Genomic DNA, 13,643 nt, shown 5'->3' with positions numbered 1-13,643 from the left:
ACAATGAATTATTAAACAAAAAAAAAGAAGAAAAGAAAAAAAGAAACATCGAAACACATGCTACAGCCATCCAAGCACACATTACAGATGAGCAGATCCAAACAACAGGCTGACCAGAATCCTTGTAAATAATGGAGCTGTTTGTTAAAATGTTAGTTTATTTTCTACGGGGACTTTGCCTCCATACTTCTCATGCAAATGAAGGTTGTTTTACCTTGATTACAGATAATCAAGTCTGAAGTCAGTGCAGATCAAGAAAGGGATATTATGACTTCAACAAATCAGTGGGTAACACATTCAGTCATAAAAAATGTGGACATCACATGACTGGTCTTCAAGAAACCGCATGACCCTCCTGTAATAGGATTTTACCTGCCTTTAAGAAAACAAGAAGTCTAAAATTTCAAAGCACTTCCATCCATATCTAAGAAAACTTCCTTAAAGACAGCACAGCCAGGGGAAACAATTTGCTAATCCATAAATTAAACACATAAAATGTAATACTTACTAAGACTATGGCTATACTCTCTGGTTTATATTACAAGATCAGGATGGATGAAATTTAAGGCCAGTCCCCAGTTATGCATCAACTATCAACTGTCCTATAACAGTGAATTTATTGAAGACATAGACAAACATATTTCTCTTTCCTGAACAAAGACTTACAAAATGCTCCTTGAGACAGAAGTGGGAAGCTTCTAAAGCTCAGTTTTATAGTATTAAAAGCCATTTGCATTAAGAAAATAAAAATACACAAAGATTCAATAACCATTTAAATGAAATAAAAAATGTTACAGACACTGAAACTGTAAGGGACTCTGATGTATATTAACATAACCAAATATGTACACATCTAAATGCAAATGAATATGGAAATACAGACATGAGCCAAGAAACTAAAACACAAAAATGATTATGTAAGTAAGAATGAGTATTTAATGCATGGAAAACTAGAAAATAGATGTTTCAACTATTCTAACAATGTTGCTAATTGTATTTCACTGAACAATAACAAGATATCAATAAAATTATATGATATGGCCATAACATAAAAATCTGTTTTACAAATAAAAAAATGCATTTTTCAAAAGCAGACAACAGGTACCAATTCACTGAAAAGTAAACTCACTACTACAAATTTATGATTTAGATATAGAAAAATTATGAATTCATCCCATATACATTCAGTAAGATAACTGATTATTTTGATATTTATGATTCTCTATGAATAGCATTATAATGAAAAATTTTTCTTCAATAAAAAAAATCTCCTTCATATCAAGTTGTTTTATTTATTAACCATAGGAATGGTAACCACCTCAGCATTTCAGTTTATCAAAGATAATTTTACAATAAAACAATGTAACTCTTAAGATTATAAAGAATCCATTGTTCACATTAATCATAGGAATGGCAACCACCTCAGCATTTCAATTTATCAAAGATAATTCTTACACTAAAACAATGTAACTCTTAAGAATATAAAGAATCCATAGACTAATATAAATTAGAATAATGCAATTATTTCAAAAAGAATTAACATAACTATTTAGGCAGGGTTAATCTATATAATACTGAAATAAATCTACAATGAGCATTCTACCCATTTTTAAAATCTAAGAACTGACACACTGGGTAGTGAACTGACAAGAGGAACAGGGTCAATCGGGTAAAATAAAACATGAGGGTCCACAGAAATGTGTAAAACCAGCTAGATTATTTTCATTAAAGTTTAACACTTTTGTACTGATTTCTGGGACTTCTTCAGAACCTTTTTTTATACAATGATATCACTTCCTTATATTTTATTACAGAACAACCAATACCATTGTGAATACATTAATTAAACAGTTCTAATTAACAATTACCAATCAAATAATTATTCTAAGAACTCTAAAAAACTGAATAATAAACAATCAAATAATAAAAAAGTCTAGTAAGACATTAACACATAAATAATTGTTGTTAATTAATAATGACATAAGTATGTCATAGGGATAATTTCCATAAATAAGTTCATAACTTGCAACCCTAAATTTCAAAACAGGTTTAATAGCAAGATATTCATTAAGTCCTGGTGGAAAACTGGAATTTGTTCTCAGCTGCTATAAAAGTTCTTGATGTTCAAGTCTCACTTCCCATTGTCCAGCCTGGGGTCTGGTGATACCTTAACTATAATATCAAATTTAAAGCTTTCAAACATATTACACACTGTAGAATGTTTATATAAGGTGTTATTTGTATTACATATATGTGTTCATATATCCTCTTATTGAAGTCAGTTTTTCCAATATAAAAGGATGGACATTGCGTGCACTTGGCTATGTACATCACCCTCTTAGTAGAACCCTATGCAACTTAAGAGTGCTTCATTGTGCATTTTTTAAAACCAAAGTCTCCCCTTCCGATATACAGGAACATTGGTTGCATGCTCCACACTTGGTAGTACCACGTCTCACCTCTTCGAAACCCACCATAGTGCTACTCCCAAAAATCTTTTTGAGATTATTTTATACACAAAGTTGGGTTCATTTCCCACAGTACCAAATATACATAGATTGGTTTTAAAGATAGCCCAGTTCCTTGACACAATGTCCTTGATCTTCCTGAATTCTAAATTATATTGCACTACAAGTGCCGTCTCAAGGTTCATATCAGTCTTTACTCCCCATTCTTTCTCTAAACCCACTGCTAACAAAGGTTTGTACAATGTACCCCACTATTGTTCAACTCAATTAATAATATCTTCCACTTAATCTTTCAGTACCCCCTGGCAAAAAAAATGTTCTTTAAGACCTCCATTTCTTTGGATGCCATCTCCCTAGTTGAAGTCATCCTTGCCACCCTTATAGCTTGTCCTTTTACCAAACTCTTCTTTTGGGCTAAAGGATGTGAACTAGAAAAATGCAAATAACTGTTGCTAAATGTCAGTTTCCTATAAATACTTGATACAAAACCTGCGTTAGAATTGTGGATGGTGGTGTACAGATAGTGGACTGTGTTTCTGTAATACTGATTTGTAAACCTCAAAAACCCAGTTGTTCTGTTTAGAAATTGCAAGAAATCATCCACTAAGCTGTCATGCCCATCCCACAAAATAAAAATGTCATCCAAAAATTGCAAGTATTATCTAGGCAATCTGAAATATTCTGAATTAAAAACATGCAACATTTCTCAACCACACAACACTAAGTTGGTATATATATTGAAGAACATGCTGCCCCCATGGCTACACCCTTGGTTTGTTTAAAAAATTCATCTTCAAAATATATGATGTTGTTGACCAATATCAACTCCATGGTGTCCACCATGAGGGTAATATTATTAGCTCCCAAAATTTCACAGGATAACAACCTTTCATTAAAATATTCTAAACCTGTCTCCTTGGGGATACAGGAAGACAAATCAGTTATGTCAGTTGTTAAAAACCCAGTATTAGTGTCGCATAGGTCATGTTTTAACCTCTCAAAAAATGCCAGGAGTCCTTCAACAAATAAATAAATTTACTAAAAATAAGTTAAATTATCAATCCACCATTATTGCTAATGGGTAAGTCTTGGGCAATGGGTATAAAGGTGGGATCTTGTATACTTTTGTGTACCTTTGGGATACCAAAAATGGTCAGAATCTTTGGATGGCAATACTTTAAAATTCAGTCATGGATGGCATTATCCTCCTGTCTAACAAAAGTGCTTCTGATTTTAAATCAATTCTTCTGTAAGCAATATTCTCCACATTACGGGATACCGTCATGTGGGCTTCACTGTTTTTATAAACAGCTTTATTGAATCAACACTTGTGACATAGACACATTTACATTTATACAAACGTAATCAAATTGTATTAAATTAACATTAAAAAACATGATACTTCACATATATTGCTATATATCATACATCCTAAACAACATTGCATTAATTATTCAATTCCTGCCCCCTTTTTTAAGCAAGAAGCATCTTTATTGAGCCAACATTTACAACATAAGCAATCATACATTTATATACATGAAAACAAACCACATTGACACAGTCCTAGTTGCAAGCATTTTACATCACAAGCCATATTGACACACTCCAAGTTGCAAGCATTATGCATCACTTATAATCTACCCAGTCATTTTCAGTCAAACATTACATAGCTCATTTAAGTCCTGCCAACTTTTTAAACCTCATTCCTCCCCTGTATGTACTGTTCCCACAACTCCCATTTTTTCCTATGCAGTTTGCTCCTACCCTTTTCTAAAGATCTCCCTTCCAGTTGTTTTATCTCTGTTACTATATTCATTACTTCTAATATAGTTGGTTTAGATTTTGATGTCCCATTTTCTAGTAATTAATTGTCCAGCATGACCCCTGAATAATCTAAAGCATCATAAATAACTAAACAACCTTTATTTGGTTGTATAAGTGTAATATATCTATCAGCCACGATCTCTCTCAAATCCTGTGCCTCTTCTCTTGACAGGTTATAATGCCAAGATTTATTGTGGGGATGTGCTAAATTGTAAACCTCCTTGGTACAAGGTGTCTCAGAGGTTCTGATCCAAGTGTGTAGTACCGGGTTGAAAGTACTTTTTCTATAAAGATCTTTTTTATCTGGTTCAGCTTCACCTCATTCCTTTTATCACTATGTTAAAAGTGTATCTTTAGGTTTAATTTCCTAGTGAACAGTTTCAGCTCCACTATAGTTCATAGGTTCACAGGTTCATAGGTAGGTACTAGGCTATCTGGGGCCTATATAAGCCTAGCCAAAAAGGTTTCCTGGCTTTCGCCACTCAAGAAAATGATTTTCCTGTGCCCCTGTTGAGCAGTACCACAGAAGTGATCCCTGGGGTGAATTTTCTATTTCCCATCCAGTTGTCAAGATTTTTCTTAAAGACGGCCAATGAGGAGCTTTGCTTGACATGAATGGGTAGTTTGTTCTAGAGTATGGGAAGTCTCTGGAACAGGAATCTATCCCTCCAGCATGTTCTGTTTATTGTGGTGACAAGGTTTAGGTCTCTTGAGCATGTGGTATGAAGAGATTGGGATTTCTTTAACTGTAGCATGTCCAACAGCTCTGGGATTGACATAGCTTTGTATGTTAGGCAGAGATCGCCTCTGAGTAGACGATAAGTGACGTAGTAGAGCCGGAGTTTTTTGAGATGGTCTGTATATCATATCTGTTTGAGGCCAGTAATCCCCTTAGTGAGGTATTTCTGTGGCCTTTCCAATTGTTGTAAATTTCTTGTGAGATACATGCCAAATGGGGCATTGTACTCTATAATGGGTCTGATGAGGGATGAGTACAGAGGGACAATGACTTCCTTTTTTCTAGAGGAGAACCCTTTTGTGATGAGGTGCGCCACGTAGAAGGATTTCCTGACTACTGTGGTGATGTGGTTATCAAAGAAGAGACTACTGTCCACCTGTGTCCCAAGGTCTCTTATCACACTTTCAGTGTTTAGTGAGCTACCGCCTATGTGGTAGTTCATGGGTACGGTGTTCTTTTCCCAAAGACGACAACAATGCACTTCTTGGCATTGAGCTTAAGGCCATGACTTTGACACCAAGCATCTGTCTCTGTGAGGCCCTTTTGTAGAATGTCTACATCATTAGATGATTCTATTATGGCTCCCAATTTTCAGTCATCTGCAAACTTTGTTAGCCATAGACCTTCTGTGTTGGCCTGCACTTCAGAGAAGTAGATGTCGAACAGGAGAGGTCCCAGGACCAAACACTGTGGTACTCCACTCATCACTGGTCTGAAGTCAGACTTGGAGGCGATAGAGTGTCATCTATATCCAAATAACTCTGAGGTATAAATCTGAACCCCTTTCCAAACAAGGAAAAATGCTCAAGAGCAATATCAATCTTGCTGCAATTGAAAATTCTGTAACCATTGTGTACCATTACCAAGCCTTCATATTCATTATTATTGTCTCGTTTTTCCCTTACCTTTTCCTTTTCTCTTGTTCTTATTCTGATAATCTGTTGAGAACCTGTCTGGGAAAAGGTCTGGACTCTGTTCCAGTACTATGGTGTCGCTTGGCTCTGTATCTCTCTGTAGTGGTCTGTTTGTTAAACGGTCCATTTGCATGACTGTAAGAAAATCCTGGGAATAATCTTGAAACATTACAGTATCCTTTTCTCCTACTTTATTGTCCCTTCCTAAAACACCTTCATTTTGCTGGCTAACAGATGTTCCTACTTGAAAATCATGTCTATGGTCATGGAACAAGAAGGGTTTAGTACTACTGCTTTTAATAAGGTATGCCCTTTTAACCTTATATTGTTCTATATCCCAAACATTTTTTTTCTTTTTCTTCTTAATAATTCCCTTGCATTTGTAGTGCAACCTTTCAAATGCCTTATCATATGTTTAAGTTCTTTTGAATGCTGGTCTGTTACCTACTTATCTGACAATAAAACACTATTTTTTATCAGAATGTTACTTTTATAATTAAGTTAAGAAGTGCTTTATATGCAGTATACACTACTGAATTTTTATTTAATTATGTTTATAATAATAATTTCAAATTGGTGACTTACATCATTACTAACCCCTTCCCTTTCCTTTAACCTGCGAGCATACTAAAACATGACAAAAAAGTACCTTATATAAAAATGAACCCTGAAATTACTTAAAACTAATACATATAAAAATGTGTTGTTAAAAAATTTTTGTAGTAAAAACTTATTTTTACAAATATGTTTTTAACAACACATTTTTTTATAGTATGCTCACAGGATAAAGGAAAGGGGAGGGGTTAGTGGTGATGTAAGTCACCAATTTGAAATGGTGATTAATTGGTAATGTTATTTAAACCTGTAAAGGTTAAGAGTTCTTTATCTGAAAAAGTCCAATAATAATTTACTTAAGGTGGGCGAAAGCACTTATTATACTGTTTATTGTTTTTAAGTTTGCCGTTTTATTAAAGTATATAGTTTTTTGCCTTGGTGGCAACTTCTTTCGGTTATTTATTTATTTGTTGTTTTTCAGCTGGTCTTGTTTTTTTTTATCAATTTGTCAGTGGCATTTAGTTTTGAACAGGTTTGTAATCCCAGTCTAAAAATATAAACCCTTTATAGTCCACAGTTGTCTAAATGCTGTCCAATAGTGCACTTTACCTAAAGTAACTCTCCGTATATATTTAGACATGCCACATACAGGAAGGATAATATCTATTTCTATATCTATAGCTAGAGCAATATCTACATATCTATCCATATATTGTAATCCATCCTGACAACTTGCAGTCTCTATTTCCTGCTTTATTATTTTTAACTAATTTTTAATCAGTAATTAAGCAATTTGTGGCCTACCCTTGGTCAGCTCTACTTATTTATAAAAAAAGAAAAAGAAAAAAACATACAATTTGCTTTGTATGTAATGCTAGTTAAGAAAGAAGAATCCCATCCTAAACACATGTGCATTTTTGCTGCTCTATTTTGTTATTCTGCTCATGCACAACACAAACATGACAGGCAAGCATGTGACATCTTAGCAGAGCACTACCGATTCGTGAAATGTATGATTAAGTTGACTGTCTTGTAGGATGATTAAATAATTTGCTATGACTTTACCAGATTGTGCCCTCAAGTGGTTTGCTTCTAAGACCTAAAATGGACACATAGGGATTTTTATTTTCTTGCCTTTTCTAGTAATAGCTTCACCACTCGGAAAGCTATTTCCACTGAGCAATTCAGCTTGTTGAGTAGAGGTTATGACTTCAGACGCCATTTTTGTCAGTGACTATTTCACTGAATACTGTTTGGCCAAATCTGGCATATTAAAACAATGGTGTAACAAACTCTGAATATGGGTAAAACAGGAAAAGAAAATGGAAGTCTTAACATAACATTCACAATTAGCATTATCTGACATGAGTCTATGTCTTTGGAGTAAGTCATATAAATTTAGTGAGTGTGGGGAGGCAAGACCCTGCTAGGGAAGTCAGAACCTACTATATAAGCAAATTTTAATGCTGCATTTTGGTAAATGAAGATCAGTGATGCAAAATTCGATGAAGTCATCTTCAGTATAGTGCAGTGAATCCCACAATGTCACATTTCCAAAGATGTGCCCATCTGCAAATTCCTAAATGTTTGCAGACAGAAACAATGTGAACCACTTTCTGGTATAAGATGACCTGGGATATAATGGTATACAATCAGTGATTTTAGCAGAAATATTTCTTTTGGGGAATCTATTTAATTTTTTATGAATGCCACTTCAATTTTTTTAAGGAGTATACTGCTGTTAACATGTTGTTGTGTGTCTCACATTCAAAAAATGGTCTCAGTTTTCTCTGTGGTGTCTCTTGAAGTTCATACTCAGATTTCATGTTCATAAATCCTTTAATTGGCTTCATGCTTCTATATGCATCTGTACCCAGGACTAGAAGTGCTTGTGCTGCGAACATCACTAGGGTGTCCCATAAATAAACATCAAATGTTATTATTTGTTTCTATGTCTCAAATTTAATTTGCGTTATCACAATACCTGGATCTCTTCGCTTATACATGTAGAAAGATTAAGTTCAGGCCCTTGCAATTTAGTTTTAGTTGCAGAATTCTGAAAATGTTAAATTTACTGGTACCAAAGTGTCCAGTGTAATATCAGCTGAGTGTCTTTGTCACTGCTTTACTACACCATCCATTTTTTATGATACCTATAATCTTTCAAAACTCCACCTAAAAATGCAGTTTCTATTTGCATTTGTTCAGCTATACAAACTTTATTTTTGTTCTTTATTATACTGGCATTTTCTGAATTAAACATTTTGCAGAATAATTCAGTTTTCCTTATTAGTTACATTCCCATATGTTTAAGCATAGCATTATCATGCTGTGAATACCATGGCACACTTAGTGCATGTCGATTTGGACCTTGTGCTAACCATTACATAATCATCCTTTTGCCTGGTTGTGGAGAATTTGCTACTTTTCTGTTTTTACACTACGCAGATAATTTGTACTGCAAGCATTTTCCTCATTTATTTGTTTAACTTGTTTTAGCTGTTTTGGTAGCTGTACACATATTTAGTTCTTTATCGAAAGGTAAACTTCTGTTTTTCTAAGTAATATTTCGGTTAGCATTTCTGTGATTAAGCTGTATACTGACAAATTCAAAATCTGGACAGTTTTGCAATAGCCAAGTGCAAATGCCACCAACTTCATGGCATACAGCGAAGGAGCCCTAATTATGATCCGGACAATTTAGGTACCATTATTGTCCTGGATAATGGAGGACCTAGCCTCAGAAGGCATCATAAAACATTGCCTGCTCACTTCTTATTGGAAGAAGGGATGGGGATGTGGCTCCTGAATGTACATCACCAGTGACCCCTGGTAGAAACTGGACACATGACAGGAAGTATATGTTATAATAATGTGTGTACATCACCAGTGACTCCTGGTGGAAACTGGACACATGACAGGAAGTATATGTTATAATAATGTGTGTACATCACCAGTGACCCCTGGTGGAAACTGAACACATGACAGGAAGTATATGTTATAATAATGTGTGTACATCACCAGTGACCCCTGGTGGAAACTGGACACATGACAGGAAATATGTTATAATAATGTGTGTACATCACCAGTGACCCCTGGTGGAAACTGGACACATGACAGGAAGTATAAGTTATAATAATGTGTGTACATCACCAGTGACCCCTGGTGGAAACTGGACACATGACAGGAAGTATATGTTATAATAATGTGTGTACATCACCAGTGACCCCTGGTGGAAACTGGACACATGACAGGAAGTATATGTTATAATAATGTGTGTACATCACCAGTGACCCCTGGTGGAAACTGGACACATGACAGGAAGTATATGTTATAATAATGTGGATGTATTTCCTGGGAAAACAGTCAAATCCTCCAGCAGCTCCCCTTCATGCCCATGCTTATCATGGCATGAACAAGGGGAGGAAAAGTAAGGTCTAAAAGCAAAACTGATGAGTGCCTGGAACAGGATCATAAAATGATCAAGCTCTTGCCCCATAGTGAGGAATGAATGGAATTAGCCATAGTGATAGCTCAGATGGTCAGCAATCTGGAAAGTGAGAATGTGCAAGAAAAAAATCACAGTTATGCTGCTGAGCCCTGATGCAACAACATTAGTTCAAATTATCTGAAGACCAGGGTATAAGACAAAAATCCCCAAAATAATTGTGAGGGTCCACAACCATAAAAACCTATCTTTTTAATGTCTGTTAACATATGTATGTTAACATTTACAGAATTATTTGTGCATGCATGCACACACATACACATACGCACAAACTCTTTATCTTTTGTATACAAGAATTTTCTTCAGATTTCACTAATGCCTTTATATCATTTATTTCTTCATTATTATCATACTGAAAAGTATTATACACATATTATAATTCCTTTCCCATGATCCCCATGAAAGGAAGAAAAATAATGCTTATCTTTAGAAATTTCCCTTATTTGTTGCCTCCATATAGTTTGGAATCATTGCTTTAATTTTCCCATTTGTTTGCCAGGCTGGCAAGCTTTTTTTAGGTTGGATGGGGAATTAAATGTTTTCGTTCCACTGGCTTCTCATTAAACTTGTTTTGTTTGCTCTGTTTAGTCATTCAGCATGGAGCAATACTGTAACCAGTTCATGACGTACTCATTAACAAAACACAGCTTCATTTTATTTTTCGTGCCATTTTTATGTCTTATGATCTCCAAAATGGATATGAAGGACCTGCTACACTTTTCACTGGAAAAATAGACTGCTACGCCATACATAAGTCACTTGTTCTGATATAAGTTCTCTAAAACATTGGACCTAAAAAGTTGGAGTTTCTAAAATTAGCCTTGTATGTCCAGTCCTTTAAAATCGCACAAAACTGTCTTTCTTCATGAAAGATTCAGTAATTCTGACACTACCTTGCACTTCTGGGTAGACAGTGAATTGGGGGATGCATTGCTCAAAATACTACCTGTTATATAACAGTGTTGAATAGTCTACATCATCTAGCTGCATACATGGCCTGTGGCTCACCAAACCTTTCATACCCAGCATGCAATGCAAACAGAATGTAATGTATGTCTTCTGCACATGTGATATCTTGTCAGAACACAAGACAGAAGATCAGCAAGAAAAAAGTGAAGAAGTAATGCAAACAGAGGAATGCATGCAGGGGAATGAGCAAATTGGGAAAGCTTTAGTTAAACACTTGTACATTTTCTACACCTAATATCTGTCTCAGTGCTGGGATGTGATAAGATTGTTTAAATGAAACTGATGGGTCTATATTACAAACTCAAAGTTATTGAACTTCAAATACGATATGGTCGACACCATATCATCGAAGTTCAGTAACATTGAATCAGTATAAAAAAATAAAAAATGAAAGAAATTAAAACTAATTGCTGTAAACAGGGGGGCAAGCCCCCCTGCACCCCCACTACTTAAATATACCAACTCTGATCTCACACTACAGTGTAGGAAACGACACTGTAGTGCACTGAAGTGCAATCTCAGAATTGGTATATTTAAGCAGCGGGGGATGTGGGGGGTGCAGGGGGGCTTGCCCCCTGCCTACACCGTTTAGCTTTTTTATTGTTTTATTTTTTTTTTTCCGAACATTTGATGTTTTAGCAGTTCGATCACTAAAGGTCGACCTTTAGTGATTCGAACTGTTAAATATTCAATTTTCTAATATAGACCCGAAACTGGGTCTATATTACAAACTCAAAGTTACTGAACTTCAAATACGATGTGGTCGACACCATATCATCGAAGTTCAGTAACATCAAATCAGTAATAAAAAAATAAAAGAAATTAAAACTAATTGCTGTAAGCAGGGGGGCAAGCCCCCCTGCACCCCACCCCCGCTACTTAAATATACCAACTCCGAGATCGCACTACAGTGTAGGAAATGGAAATTTTCCATTTCTGCACTGTAGTGCACTGAAGTGCGATCTTGGAGTTGGTATATATAAGTAGCAGGGGTGTGGGGGGTGCAGGGGGGCTTGCCCCCCTGCTTACAGCAATTAGTTTTAATTTCTTTCATTTTTTTATTTTTGCATTACTTATTCGATGTTACTGAACTTCGATGATATGGTGTTTTATTTTTTTTTTCGAACATTCAATGTTTTAATAGTTCAATCAGTAAAGGCAGACCTGTAGTGATTCTAACTGTTAAATATTCGATGTTGTAATATAGACCCGAAACTGATATATATATATATATATATATATATATATATATATGTATGTATGTATGTATGTATTTATTTATTTATTTTTTAAATATGAGTAACAAAGAGGATTATGATCAGGTCATCAGTCGATACCAGCTTGTTACACATTCAAGACAAGGATGCTAAGAAATTTTCTTTGAGAGTGAAACTCAGGAAGTGAGTATTGACATCCATGTTGAGAAATACTGAATCATAAATCTTTGTAGTGCATGGAGATTTATCTGCAGCCATACAATACAAAAGTTAGAGAAAAAACACGAGCACTATGTGATGTACAATATTGAAAGCTGTCATGCTTGCCACTGCTACGCAGAGAGTGGCCACCACAGAAGAGGTGCATGAAGTATGAACAGCTTTAAAACCTGTCAAACACTTCTTTTTGAAGGCTAAATGAAGGGTTTAACAGGTTCCTGCTGTTCTGCTGCTAGCTGCTGCATGCTATAGCATGAGACTAGACCTTAACAGTGGTGAGATGGTGTTTAACAAAAGCTTGATAAGCACCTTTTTGTCTTCTCCAATTTTGGAGGATAATCATGGTGCTCTATGCACTACTTGATTTTTGTGATAAAAGGTCAATTGACTTTTGCATGTCAGTTTGTTGCAGCTGACAGTCCAAAACCAAGATTTACTGAAATTATTCACTGAAGTTTCTGTTTGGAAAAGAAAATGCTGATAAAAATAATTGAGTTGAGTGGGCAGAATTTCATGTACCCTCATCCACACACTACTTAACCAAAGTACAAGGACTTCAGAGTTGATGCATTTAGTTAGAGGGTATGCAACTAGTGCCACTTATCCATCTGGATGTTTGGAAGTTGTTTTCTACTGAGGATTTTTAAAGATTGTAATGTTGATATGAAGTTTCTTAAAATTGCATTTAATTGGTACATTCTCACTGGAGACTACTATTTTTGATGTTTTATATTAATTTGATACAGTTTCTATTAATTTTCCATTTCACCATGACACACACACACACACACACACACACACACACACACACACACACACACACACACACACACACACACACACACACACTCAAAAAAAGATAGTCTTATTTTATAATTAGACTATGGCACCCCAGGGTATGCATTTCAAGGGATCATCAGCAAAGCCCTAATTGGGCCAAGCACTTAGCTTTGCATCATACTCTGCTAACCCGAAAAGTTATTATGTCCCACCAGGATGCCTCATATTCATGCACTATTCCTTATACACTGAGCACATCAACACACAGCAAGCCATTTATATGGGCTTAATCTGAGTGAAACATATTAAAAGCATGTTGTATTGATTTAATATGATACCAAGTGAATTACAGAAAACAAGTTATATATATAAAGTACTGAAGGTTGATTATCTCCCTCATTAGCATCTGTTTCTACTGAACACTGCAATTCTTTTGATCAAGAATATTTT

At 35.2% G+C, this 13,643-nt stretch overlaps 1 protein-coding gene across 1 annotated transcript in view; it reads left to right on the top strand.

The window, feature by feature from the left end:
• Positions 1 to 13,643, top strand: part of VSIG10L2 (V-set and immunoglobulin domain containing 10 like 2) — a 316,447-nt gene that overhangs the window by 58,111 nt on the left and 244,693 nt on the right. The gene's annotated exons all lie outside the window — the stretch shown is intronic.

The sequence above is a fragment of the Protopterus annectens genome, chromosome 8.part0, assembly GCF_019279795.1.
Source record: "Protopterus annectens isolate FY-2018-M chromosome 8.part0, PAN1.0, whole genome shotgun sequence".
Taxonomy (NCBI): Eukaryota; Metazoa; Chordata; order Ceratodontiformes; family Protopteridae; genus Protopterus; species Protopterus annectens.
Note: the sequence above shows the minus strand (reverse complement) of the source record. Positions and strands in the feature narration are given on the sequence as shown.